This window comes from Balaenoptera physalus, assembly GCF_965194825.1.
Source record: "Balaenoptera physalus genome assembly, chromosome: 1".
Classification (NCBI taxonomy): domain Eukaryota; kingdom Metazoa; phylum Chordata; class Mammalia; order Artiodactyla; family Balaenopteridae; genus Balaenoptera; species Balaenoptera physalus.
Genome location: NC_138882.1, coordinates 13545563 through 13559396, shown reverse-complemented (window position 1 = coordinate 13559396; position 13834 = coordinate 13545563). Strand labels below are relative to the sequence as shown.

General features: G+C 33.6%; 1 long non-coding RNA gene across 1 annotated transcript in view; it reads left to right on the top strand.

Moving 5' to 3' along the window:
- Nucleotides 1–404: 404 nt before the first annotated feature.
- Nucleotides 405–13834, top strand: part of LOC309644696 — a 31794-nt gene continuing 18364 nt past the window's right edge. Inside the window, exon 1 of the long non-coding RNA XR_014254561.1 lies at nucleotides 405–3037. This is a non-coding gene — a long non-coding RNA (uncharacterized lncRNA). The remainder of the gene's footprint in view (nucleotides 3038–13834) is intronic.

The following is a 13834-nucleotide window of genomic DNA, read 5'->3' as shown; positions in this document are numbered from 1 at the left end:
AGAGGAAGAGAGGAAAAATGATTAAACAAGATTACAGAATATTCAAGTGCATAAAAGCAATGAATGTCTCAGATTACTAGAGGTCTTAGATTTCAAGAACACTTTATTATATTTCAAAAGTTTGTGACCCACTTTTTCCAGTTTTTTTCCCTAAGAGACACATTATATATTCTAGCATTGAGTTTCTGAGACTAGAGTGATTATTAAGCTGCTTCATTATTTAAACATGCATACTTATATTCATTAAATAAATAAAATCTGTATGTCTCTTCCTTCTAGCCCAGAATATTCTAATATGTTTATTATGTTCATTATTTAGGTATATGTTCTGAAATATTTTGAGAATTCCAAATATTTATTTGTTGCTTTCTTTCTTACCATGTGAAATATGACTGTACTGTGTGTGTATGTGTATGAATGTATATTGTGAATATATGTTTGTGTTTGGGAGCTGGAAGTCATATATATACTATTACTCAAAATCCTCTGTGCAATTTGGGATTAAACACATTTATTATCAAGCTATATTGACAGTGACTGTCAAAAGAAGGAATCAAGGTAAGTAGATCCCCGTTGTAAATAATCTCCATAAAATTTAATGCATATATACTCAGAAACAGACAAACAGTTCTACCAACTATTAACATACTTTGTTCATTCCTCAGTAGTTCTAAGAGATAACTGATACTCAACATGATTAAATCACACTTAAATGTACAATGAAGCAAAAAAAAAAAAAATAGTAAGGTATTTTATGTTGTTTAAGTGCATTTGAATGAACTTAATTTTTATTCATCATAAACTATGGGAATATTAAATGACCTATCTATGGAAATATTAAAAAATATAAACAGTATAGATAAAGATAACCCTTTGATAAGGCACTATTCATAGGTAGTAAGTGTTAAGATTTTAGAGATTTGGGGAAACATAATTAATATACACATACACAAATGTATCCACTAGAAGGGCATATGATATCCATATATATGATACACACATATGTATGTAACTATATTTACATATAAATGTACATGTATATAGAAATACAAATATGTATATAGAAATACTTCTGTGCATACAATTTTTCCTGTAACATGTCATTTAATTCTGTCTCATGATGGGGTTTGGAATAACTTTACATTTACAAATGATGATAACCATCTACTCTGCTTTAAGGCAGTTACTTTTAAATAAATATTTGCTCAGTTTAGACGTGAACTGCCTCTAGTACTGTTTTCCCCACAGCTCCTTCTCCAACCCAGGATGGCACGCAGTTTACTAGGAAAGAGCAGTCCTTGATGTGAGGTGTGGGACAAAGCAACTGCTGCTGATGACTCTGGCCCTAACTATTGTCCACACCTATGAGGTTATCTTGCTCTGAAAACCAGTCACCTATATAATGTCTCTTTGAGTCTGTAGTCTTTTTTTTTTAATTGAGGTATTGTTAATTTACAATGTTGTGTTAATTTCTGCTGAACAGCAAAGTGACTGAGTTATACACATATAGACATTCTTTTTTTTACATTCTTTTCCATTATGGTTTATCCCAGGATGTTAACTATAGTTCCCTGTGCTACACAGTAGGATCTTGTCCATCCATTCTATATGTAAGAGTCCGTAGTTTTTTGAAGGGTCCCCTGTGCCTGACTATGGCATATGGGGAATTCTGAATCTGCTGAAAACCAAAAGAGCAATGAAGAAACAGTATAGCCATCCTGGGCCTAACCATGCTTCCAGCAGGCTTTTGTTCAGAGTTCCCGATAAGTAGTGGGCAAGAATGCCTTCAGAGGCTACCTCAGCCTGTTAATTCTGCATTGATTGTTAGGGACAAAGTGCCACCTATTAACCTATTAACATTTTTTTTATTTCATGTAAGATATTATCTTCTGAAAAGTTTTATAATTTTGATGTTTCCACATTTATGTTTTTAATCAACCTGGAATAATCTTTTCAATTGTATAGCATTCACAGCAATGCTCATCAAATATTCCATTTGTCACCTACATTTCCAAGCCATCTTGCATCTCTGTAAAATTTATATAAGATTGCAATATTGTTTCTTCACACATTTGGTAGAACTTCTTGGTAAAATCATTTGTGCTAAGAATGTTTTGCTTGAGGAAATGTATTTGAAAAGTATTGCTTCTTTAGTAGTTATAGAACATAAAGTTTAATTTTATGTTCTCTGGCTTCATGTTTATTGAGATTTTCTTTCCAAAAATGTCTGCTTTTGTTTAAAAGATCAAGTTTATTGTCAAAATGTACATAACTCCCCTTAATATTTCTTAAGCATTTAAATAACTGTAGTTTCAACTATTTGTCATGACTAAAATTGTGATTTTGTTATCCCTTAATTTTCATGATTACTGCCGTAGATTATTGGTAAAATTTAGAGTTGTTTTCAAAAAACAAACTTTTGGTTTTCTGGACCCACACTATTACATATTTTTTGTTTTACTATTTGATTTCATATTTATTTATTTATTTTAAATTTTATTATTTCATATTAAGTCATCCTTATACATTCTTTGGCTTTGTTTTTGCTGTTATTTTCTTAATTCCTGGGATATATTTCTAACTAATTTTCAGCTTTTTAAAAATTATAGGTACCTTCTTTGTACATTCTATCATTATAAATAAAGACAGATTTAGTTCTGTCTTTCCATTACTCTGTCTGCTATTTCATTTTCTAATTTTTTCCTTTTTTTTTTTCTTATTGCACTGGCCATGTTTTCCAATATAATATAGAATTAAAGTAATGAGAATGTACATCTTAGCTTTTTTTTTTTTTACTTTGAAAGTGTGTGAAATTTTATCAGAAACGTTTTTCTTTTTTAGAAAACAGCTTTGTTGTAGAATTGATATACAATAAGCTGCATCTTTTTCAAGCGCACCATTTGGTAAGCTTGACATGTGTGTACATCCTTGAACCACTCTCACAAGAAGATGGTGAACACGGTCATCAGCCTTGTTTACTCATGGCCCTTTGTAACCTCATGCCACCTCACCCCAAGAAACCACTGATCTGTGCTCGGTAAGTATAAGCTAGTTTGCATTTTACAGAATTTTTTATAAATGAAACCATATAGCATGTATTATTTGATGTCTGGCTTCTGTCACTCAACAAAATAACTTTGACATACATCTCTGATACTGGGATCAATAGTTCATTCTTTTCCAGTCCTGGGTAGAATTATATTGTATCGATACACCACCATTTGTTTGTCCACGCACCGGCTGATGGACATATGTGCTGTTTCTAGTTTTTGCTTTATTGTAAATAAAGCTACAACTAGGAACAGAAGTTTAAATGTCTTTATAGTAACATATGTTTACATTTCTCTAAGAGATGAATCACTAGATCTTATGTCAGATGTATGTTGAAGGTTTTAAGAAACTGTCAGATAGTTAAGCGGTCCTTTTGCATTCTCAAAAATTCATAGCATATATCATTTGGTATGATACTTAGTAGGTGTTTGATAAACAGAGATTAAAAGAAAGAAAAAAAAATGTGTGCATATTGTTTTTTAAGGTAAGTTTAGACTGTTCTAAAAGTGGCTTCTTAGGTTAGTCATCCTTCCCTAAAGTTAATAGCTTTTTCTTCTTCTTGTTTTTTTTTTAATCACATGATTTTAAAACGATCTCATCTTCAAAGGTAACTGATTAAAGCAAATACATATATAAATGATTGAATTGATGATTTCCAAACAAGTTTTATACACAAAGTAAAGGACACAAAACTTGATAACAATTGTCACTGGTGATGGATAGAACAGGGAAGAGAAAGTCAATAAGTCGATGCCATTTACAATTTGGCCTTACAAAAAGTGCACTTAGATATCTGTTGGGAATAGTGCTGCAACCCCATTCTTGATGTTTCCTTTGGCTTAAAAGAAATTTCATAATAAAGGAGTAAATATTCTGCTAGGTACATTGGGCGGGGGACCTAAATTTGGGATATTTTCAGTTTGGCTCTTTCCTTTTACTCCTTGGGAATCAAACTGCTTGAAGTAAATACACATTCTACTTTGCTTCTTCATGTGAGGGGCTGGCTCCATTTTGTGAAGTAATTTGGTATTTTAAGACACTTTGGCATTGAATATGCATTCTGAGGGTTTAGCTATAGGAAAACTACTAGCCATGATTTCCAGTTCAGATTTAACAATATTAAAATTGATATTTCTATTGTACATATGAGTTTGTTTTTTATTACTTATAAATGATTCAGGATTGAGGTGCAAAACAAGAATGTTTTATATTGGACCTCCATAATATTCATTGGTTCCTTCAAATTTTACAGTAAAAGGGAGAAAATATTGAGAGAATAATCCAACGTCTCTAGAAGAATCAAACATTCTGTAAGCTACCTATTTGGATAATGATGAGGCTATGTAGAATAAATTAGATTCCTTTAATTAAAAGTATTAACCACAAAACTGTTGATTATCAACTATAAAAAGCCTAGCCTTTTAATCAGATCTTAGTTTAACTTGTAAACATCTTTAAATATCATTAATTCTTTTTCTAGGTTTTTGATAATACAAATATATTGTAATTATTTTTCTAGATAAAGGTATTTCTGTGATATACTGTTGCTTTCTTGAAATTACAAATCTGGTGGAGATTAAACCGAGAGAGGAAAAAATGTGGCAGTGAGAAAAACGCAGGACAAATATTTCAGCATGTCAGTTTTACATCTGGCTGATATTATGATGGCAACAGATCTGTCAAGGCAAATGCTTTCCTGACAAGCTATTTAATTAGAATTACAATCATCTTCCCAGAAATGATCCTTAAAATAAATAGTCTACTGTAAATGGATGAAAATAAATAGTTTGTATCTCCCCAAATCTCCTGAAGTAAAAGAGCCGAAGACAAAGAGTCTTATAAATACCATAATTTTCTAAATGAAAATGCGGAAGGAGCAGTTTAACATTAGATAACAGTAAACTTTGCTGTGATGGGAAGTGTTGTTTTTTTTTTTCTTTTACACTTTTTTTTTCAACGATTGATGTGGTTGATAAAGTGATATTTTCTGTCACAAACGTTATTAAGCAGGTACTCTATCTACAAACCCTCTACATCAGTAAAAAATAAACGTGACTAGAATTATTTTTAAATTATATGTAATGTAGCACAATGCAAGGGCGTGTAAGAAATCCTAAATGTTTTTTTTTTAATTTTTGAATTTTATTTTATTTATTTTTTTATAGAGCAGGATCTTATTAGTCATAAATTTTATACACATCAGTGTATACATGTCAGTCCCAATCACCCAATTCATCTGACCCCCACCCCCACCCCCCGTGGCTTTCCCACCTTGGTGTCCATACGTTTGTTCTCTACATCTGTGTCTCAACTTCTGCCCTGCAAACTGGTTCATCTGTACCATTCTTCTAGGTTCCACATATATGCGTTAATATACGATATTTGTTTTTCTCTTTCTGACATAGTTCACTCTGTATAACAGTCTCTAGATCCATCCACGTGTCTACAAATGACCCAAGTTCGTTCCTTTTTATGGCTGAGTAATATTCCATTGTATATATGTACCACATTTCTTTATCCATTCATCTGTCAGTGGGCATTTAGGTTGCTTCCATGACCTGGCTATTGTAAATAGTGCTGCAATGAACATTGGGGTGCATGTGTCTTTTTGAATTATGGTTTTCTCTGGGTATATGCCCAGTAGTGGGATTGCTGGGTCATATGGTAGTTCTATTTTTAGTTGTTTAAGGAACCTCCGTACTGTTCTCCATAGTGGCTGTGTCAATTTACATTCCCACCAACAGTGCAAGAGGGTTCCCTTTTCTCCACACCCTCTCCAGCATTTGTTGTTTGTAGATTTTCTGATGAGGCCCTTTCTAACTGGTGTGAGGTAATACCTCATTGTAGTTTTGATTTGCATTTCTCTAATAATTAGTGATGTTGAGCAGCTTTTCATGTGCTTCTTGGCCATCTGTATGTCTTCTATGGAGAAATGTCTATTTAGATCTTCTGCCCGTTTTGGGATTGGGTTGTTTGTTTTTTTAATATTGAGCTGCATGAGCTGTTTATATATTTTGGAGATTAATCCTTTGTCCATTGATTCATTTGCAAATATTTTTTCCCATTCTGAGGATTGTCTTTTCATCTTATTTATGGTTTCCTTTGCTGTGAAAAAGCTTTGAAGTTTCATTAGGTCCCATTTGTTTATTTTTGTTTTTATTTCCATTACTCTAGGAGGTGGATCAAAAAAGATCTTGCTATGATTTATGTCAAAGAGTGTTCTTCCTATGTTTTCATCTAAGAGTTTTATAGTGTCTGGTCTTACATTTAGTTCTCTAATCCATTTTGAGTTTATTTTTGTGAATGGTGTTAGGGAGTGTTCTAATTTCATTCTTTTACATGTAGCTGTCCAGTTTTCCCAGCACCACTTACTGAACAGACTGTCTTTTCTCCATTGTATATCCTTGCCTCCTTTGTCATAGATTAGTTGACCATAGGTGCGTGGGTTTATCTCTGGGCTTTCTATCTTGTTCCATTGACCTGTTTCTGTTTTTGTGCCAGTACCACATTGTCTTGATTACTATAGCTTTGTAGTATAGTCTGCAGTCAGGGAGTCTGATTCCTCCAGCTCTGTTTTTTTCCCTCAAGACTGCTTTGGCTATTTGGGGTCTTTTGTGTCTCCATACAAATTTTAAGATTTTTTGTTCTCGTTCTGTAAAAAATGCCATTGGTAATTGGATAGGGATTGCATTGAATCCGTAGATTGCTTTCGGTAGTATATTCATTTTCACAATATTGATTCTTCCAATCCAAGAACATGGTATATCTCTCCATCTGTTGGTATCATCTTTAATTACTTTCATCAGTGTCTTACAGTTTTCTGCATACAGGTCTTTTGTCTCCCTAGGTAGGTTTATTCCCAGGTATTTTATTCTTTTTGTTGCAGTGGTAAATGAGAGTGTTTCCTTAATTTCTCCTTCAGATTTTTCATCATTAGTGTATAGGAATGCAAGAGTTTTCTGTGCATTAATTTTGTATCCTGCAACTTTACCGAATTCATTGATTGGCTCTAGTAGTTTTCTGGTGGCATCTTTAGTATTCTCTATGTATAGTATCATGTCATCTGCAAACAGTGACAGTTTTACTTCTTTTTTACCTATTGGGATTCCTTTTATTTCTTTTTCTTCTCTGATTGCCATTGCTAGGACTTCCAAAACTATGTTGAATAACAGTGGTGAGAGTGGACATCCTTGTCTTGTTCCTGATCTCAGAGGAAATGCTTTCAGTTTTTCACCATTGAGATTGATGTTTGCTGTGGGTTTGTTGTATATGACCTTTATTATGTTGAGGTAGGTTCCCTCTATGCCCTCTTTCTGGAGAGTTTTTATCATAAATAGGTGTTGAAATTTGTCAAAAGCTTTTTCTGCATCTATTGAGATGATCATATGGTTTTTATTCTTCAATTTGTTAATATGGTGTATCACATTGATTGAGTTGTGTATATTGAAGAATCCTTGCATCCCTGGGATAGATCCCACTTGATCATGGTGTATGATCCTTTTAATGTGCTGTTGGATTCTGTTTGCTAGTATTTTGTTGAGGATTTTTGCATCTATGTTCATCAGTGATATTGGTCTGTAATTTTCTTTTTTTGTAGTATCTTTGTCTGGTTTTGGTATCAGGGTGATGGTGGCCTCATAGATTTAGTTTGGGAGTGTTCCTCCCTCTGCAATATTTTGGAAGAGTTTGAGAAGGATGGGTGTTAGCTGTTCTCTAAATGTTTGGTAGAATTCACCTGTGAAGCCATCTGGTCCTGGGCTTTTGTTTGTTGGAAGATTTTTAATCACAGTTTCAATTTCATTACTTGTGATTGGTCTGTTCATATTTTCTGTTTCTTCCTGGTTCAGTCTTGGAAGGTTATACCTTTCTAAGAATTTGTCCATTTCTTCCAGGTTGTCCATTTTATTGGCATAGAGTTGCTTTTAGCAGTCTCTTAGGATGCTTTGTATTTCTGCGGTGTCTGTTGTTACTTCTCCTTTTTCATTTCTAATTTTATTGATTTGAGTCCTCTCCCTCTTTTTCTTGATGAGTCTGGCTAATGGTTTATCAATTTTGTTTATCTTCTCAAAGAACCAGCTTTGAGTTTTATTGATCCTTGCTGTCGTTTCCTTCATTTCTTTTTCATTTCTTTCTGATCTGATCTTTATGTTTTCTTTCCTTCTGCTAACTTTGGGGTTTTCTTGTTCTTCTTTCTCTAATTGCTTTATGTGTAAGGTTAGGTTGTCTATTTGAGGTGTTTCTTGTTTCTTGAGGTAGGATTGTATTGCTGTAAACTTCCCTCTTAGAACTGCTTTTGCTGCATCCCATAGGTTTTTGATCGTCGTGTTTTCATTGTAATTTGTCTCTAGGTATTTTTTGATTTCCTCTTTGATTTCTTCAGTGATCTCTTGGTTATTTAGTAACATATTGTTTAGCCTCCATGTATTTGTGTTTTTTACGTTTTTTTCCATGCAATTCATTTCTAATCTCATAGCCTTGTGGTCAGAAAAGATGCTTGATATGATATCAATCTTCTTAAATTCACTGAGGCTTTATTTGTGACCCAAGATGTGATCTATCCTGGAGAATATTCCGTGCGCACTTGAGAAGAAAGTGTAATCTGCTGTTTTTGGATGGAATGTCCTATAAATATCAATTAAATCTATCTGGTCTGTTGTGTCATTTGAAGCTTCTGTTTCCTTATTTATTTTCATTCTGGATGATCCGTCCATTGGTGCAAGTGAGATGTTAAAGTCCCCCACTATTATTGTATTACTGTCGCTTTCCTCTTTTATAGCTGTTAGCAGTTGCCTTATGTATTGAGGTGCTCCTATGTTGGGTGCATATATATTTTTAATTGTTATATCTACTTCTTGGATTGATCCCTTGATCATTATGTAGTGTCCTTCCTTGTCTGTTGTAGCATTCTTTATTTTAAATTCTATTTTTTCTGATATGAGTATTGCTACTCCAGCTTTCTTTTGATTTCCATTTTCATGGAATATCTTTTTCCATCCCCTCGCTTTTAGTCTGTATGTGTCCCTAGGTCTGAAGTGGGTTTCTTGTAGACAGCATTTATATGGGTCTTGTTTTTGTATCCGTTCAGCAAGCCTGTGTCTTTTGGTTGGAGCATTTAATCCCTTCACGTTTAAGGTGATTATCGATATGTATGTTCCTATGACCATTTTCTTAATTGTTTTGGGTTTGTTTTTGTAGGTCCTTTTCTTCTCTTGTGTTTCCCAATTAGGGAAGTCCCTTTAGCATTTGTTGTAGAGCTGGTTTGGTGGTGCTGAATTCTCTTAGCTTTTGCTGATCTGTAAAGCTTTTGATTTCTCCAGCGAATCTGAATGAGATCCTTGCCTGGTAGAGTAATCTTGGTTGTAGGTTCTTCTCTTTCATCACTTTAAGTATATCATGCCACTCCCTTCTGGCTTGTAGAGTTTCTGCTGAGAAATCAGGTGTTAACCTTATGGGAGTTCCCTTGTATGTTATTTGTCATTTTTCCCTTGCTGCTTTCAATAATTTTTCTTTGTCTTTAATTTTTGCCAATTTGATTACCATGTGCCTCGGCGTGTTTCTCCCTAGTTTTATCCTGTATGGGACTCTCTGTGCTTCCTGGACTTGGGTGGCTATTCCCTTTCCCATGTTAGGGAAGTTTTCGACTATAATCTCTTCAAATATTTTCTTGGGTCCTTTCTCTCTCTCTTCTCCTTCTGGGACCCCTATAATGTGAATGTTGTTGCATTTAATGTTGTCCCAGAGGTCTCTTAGGCTATCTTCATTTCTTTTCATTCTTTTTTCTTTATTTGTGTTGTGCAGCAGTGAATTCCACCATTCTTTCTTCCAGGTCACTTATCCGTTCTTCTGCCTGAGTTATTCTGCTATTGATTCCTTCTAGTGTAGTTTTCATTTCAGTTATTGTATTGTTCATCTCTGTTTGTTTGTTCTTTAATTCTTCTAGGTCTTTGTTAAACATTTCTTGCATCTTCCCAATCTTTGCCTCCATTCTTTTTCCGAGGTCCTGGATCATCTTCACTATCATTATTTTGAATTCTTTTTCTGGAAGGTTGCCTACCTCCACTTCATTGAGTTGTTTTTCTGGGGTTTTATCTTGTTCCTTCATCTGGTACATAGCCCTCTGCCTTTTCATCTTATCTGTCTTTCTGTGACTGTGATTTTTGTTCCACAGGCTGCCGGATTGTAATTCTTCTTGCTTCTGCTGTCTGCCTTCTCGTGGATAAGGCTGTCTAACCCGAAATGGTTTTAAATCCTGATACCCATACTTGCTATCACGGTAACCTTGGAAAACTCTTCAATCTTGTTGCCGAAAACCCAGCCTCTGTTCACCGGTGCCAAATAGAAACCCAGAGACAAAGCTTTGGAGGAGCCGAAAAGAGTAGCTTTATTACTTTGCCAGGCAAAGGGGACCACAGCAGGCTAATGCCTTCAAGACTGTGCCCCCCTTCCTTGGAAATAAGGGGTCTTATAGTTTCAGGGTGGAAATTAGGTCTCTTAGGATTGGGGCTGAAGTAGTCTTGCATTCTTCTTTCCTCCTGGAGACATTGATTGAGATCATTAGGGCTGGCGTCAGGTGGTCCCCGAACAGGTTCTGGTGGTCCTCGAGGTTATAATTCCGTGATCTTCTTTCTGGAATGAACAATGCTCACAAAGGAAAGGAGTGTTAAGGAGTGCTGTCTTGGAAAAGTAAACATCAGGTGCGTAGTACAACTTTAGCTAGAGGGCAATCAGTATCAGAGTTCAATTAAGCAAAAAAGAGAAGGAAAAAAAAGAAAAAACATCTATAGGAGACTGGTTGAATGGCTGAAAAGAATAAGGGCTGATTAAGGGCTAACATAATGGGGGCGCCTCAACTAGTTTCTGCTACAGCAATCTCTTTCAAGGCTATTTCCAGGTCTCTAAATTATAGACAGTATTTTTGTTTCTTAAGATATTTGTGAGAATCATAAAATGTAACCCCATTTAAAATAACGTCTAGGAAAGTATGGAATATAAAGAAAATATATGTTTAAACACTATGTCTATCCCTGAATTTTGTTTTTATGGAAAGAAATTTAATCTGGTTTGTCAAGAGCCTTAAAGTTTGCAGGTTAAAAGAGATTCAATGATACTCTTTAAATAAGAATATTTATGGAGTAAAGAATCATGGAATCTCAGAATTGCAAAGGACACTATGTGTCATCTTTGCCCAAATACCCATATGATTACACTGTTTTTTATAATATAACTGCCAAGAGAAAACTATGTTTGTGGCTCCAGTTTTTACATATTAATATCGATATTTTTTTGAGAATCACAGTATTTTAGATGGAAAAGTCTTATTTACAAATCATTTGTATATTTCTCTATTTTAAGATAATATTTAGGTATCATGTACATCGTAAAACAATTAAAAACAAATAAAAATTATTAATGAAATATTAAAGAGAAACCATAATATTTCTTTCCCACATGTCAATGGATCAATTTGCAATGCAAATTGACTACTAGGTGGTCTAGATATTTTCAATGTATTTCTTTGGCCTTGATGAGAAAGAGCTAAATGGAGTATATAACTTAGCTCAGATTATACATGAGAATTGTCAAAGATGAATTTTAAGTTTTGTTTTATATTTTTGTATATAATTTTTAAAACGTGATGTACTAAATGTGGAGATGTATTTAATTGATTCACTTAATTTTTATTATTTGAACATTTGAAAAGCATAGTTATATTTTAAGTATCCATGAGTGTTTAAACACCATAAATTAATAGTTTCAGATTTTAAGTATTTGGTAGAGTTTTAAATGTTACATTTATCATACAGAAGATCTTCACCATTCTCTCTGATAATGTTATAAAGAAGTAAATGTTACAAAATAAGTGAATGGCAAAAATACAATTTAAGTTTTTATATATTGGATTTATGTGTAAAATTTTGTGTGAATAATATGTTATTTTTGCTCAGAGAAATCTTGAAAAGAGCTTTATATGTTATAGATTTAGTTATACCATGTATAATGAGAAACTGGAAAAATAAAGAAAAAAATTCTACACATAATCACGGAACTAAAGTAATGAGATTATGCAACTCTCCTATGATATATATAATCTCAAAATTCTTAGAGACATTTTTACAAGAAATAGGCTAATGAAATATTATCTACAAAACTTGAAGAAACTTCAAAAATAGCTTTCTTTTTATAATGTTCATTAAATTAATATAAAAGCACAAAGGTATAATTTCTAATAATTTATTATAGATATTTTGTTCTATTTCCCTTGCTTTGGTTTAGTAACATATAATTTAACAAATCTTTTCCCTTTTCAGTGTACTTAAGTTTGTCTCATCTTTAGTTTAAACAACAACTTAGGCTTTAAGCAGTGTTTCCTCTGTAAATGATGCAGCCTGAAGACAAGGAAAGATGTTCACCTAGTGTACAAACTAACTCACCAGAGGGGTTCCATTAGGTTTAGGGAAGCATTCTTCTTTGTATAAGAAATACAAACAGGGGTTTCCTTGTGTCATGTATACACTGGGAGTTGAAATACTGTGGCTACGGCAGAACGAATTTTAAAATTTAGATTCATATTTTAAATGAAATTTGTTAATTCTCAACCAACTTTTACCTAGTATACTTTCAGCAAAACGTGACTATATACCAAGGATATTTGGATATAATAATAAAGGAGATATCATAGCTTGTTCATTCAGAGAAGGATGTTTTCTAAACTTAAAATTGCAGATAAACTAGCTGAGCTTTTTAGAGGAAAGCACGTAATGAAGGAAAATGCTTCACCCCAGTCAGTAGAAAAATCTCTGTGAATATTTAATCACAAGGTTCACATTTCTTATTTTTATTTTTTTATTTAAAAAAAAATTTTTTTTACATCTTTATTGTAGTATAATTGCTTTACAATGTTGTGTTAGTTTCTGCTGTATAACAAAGTTAATCAGCTAAATGGATGGAACTTTGGTTTGTATATATCTATGCGTTGTCTGTAATGATCACGAGGGGTGTGGCATGCAGTTTATTAACCATCCCCATCCTCCATTCCATACCTCAGAGCTGAGGGACTGTCATTTTACTACTGAGGAAGTCCAATCTGCTGTAGAATGTTTTTTAAAGTACCATGTGTATGTGGTAACAATGAGGTCAATATGACCAGGGAAATTCAAAAGCTGAGGATATAAAAACATTGATGCAGGAACAGAAAGCATAAGACACATTTCTTTGCAGTGGGAAACTGAAGGCACAGAGTTGAGAAGCAGCACCTTGGCAAGGAAATCTTTTGAATGCTTCTGGATTTTGAGAATTAAAGAGAAAAGAGCAGGAGTTGGAAACTTTGCAAATGTGGAATTGTATCAAATACAAAATTTCACTAATTTTCACCCTGGTAACTGTTCTGGAAATCTGTAGTACTGCAAGGGAATTTCTTTCCATATCGATAGTAGAGCTATTTCTATAATGAGCAAGGGAGATACAATTTTAAATACATGCAATAGTAGATTTCACTGCGCATTGTCTACATCAAATGAAATATGTAGACACAGAACATGCTGTACAAGGATGGTACAGCATATCTGACCTTCATACAGACAATTATGTCATAAGAGTTACAATAAGCTTTGAAGAAATCACTGGAAATTTTATGTACTTGGGCTTCTTGGTAGAAGTCTTACGTTATAGGAAAGAAGATCTTTTTGCCTCTGTCTCTTGACTCCAAAAGCAATTTATAGTAAGCCTATGCATTTAAAGGAAACACAGTAACTCCTTATTGTTTTAGGGGGCCCAGCGATAAACG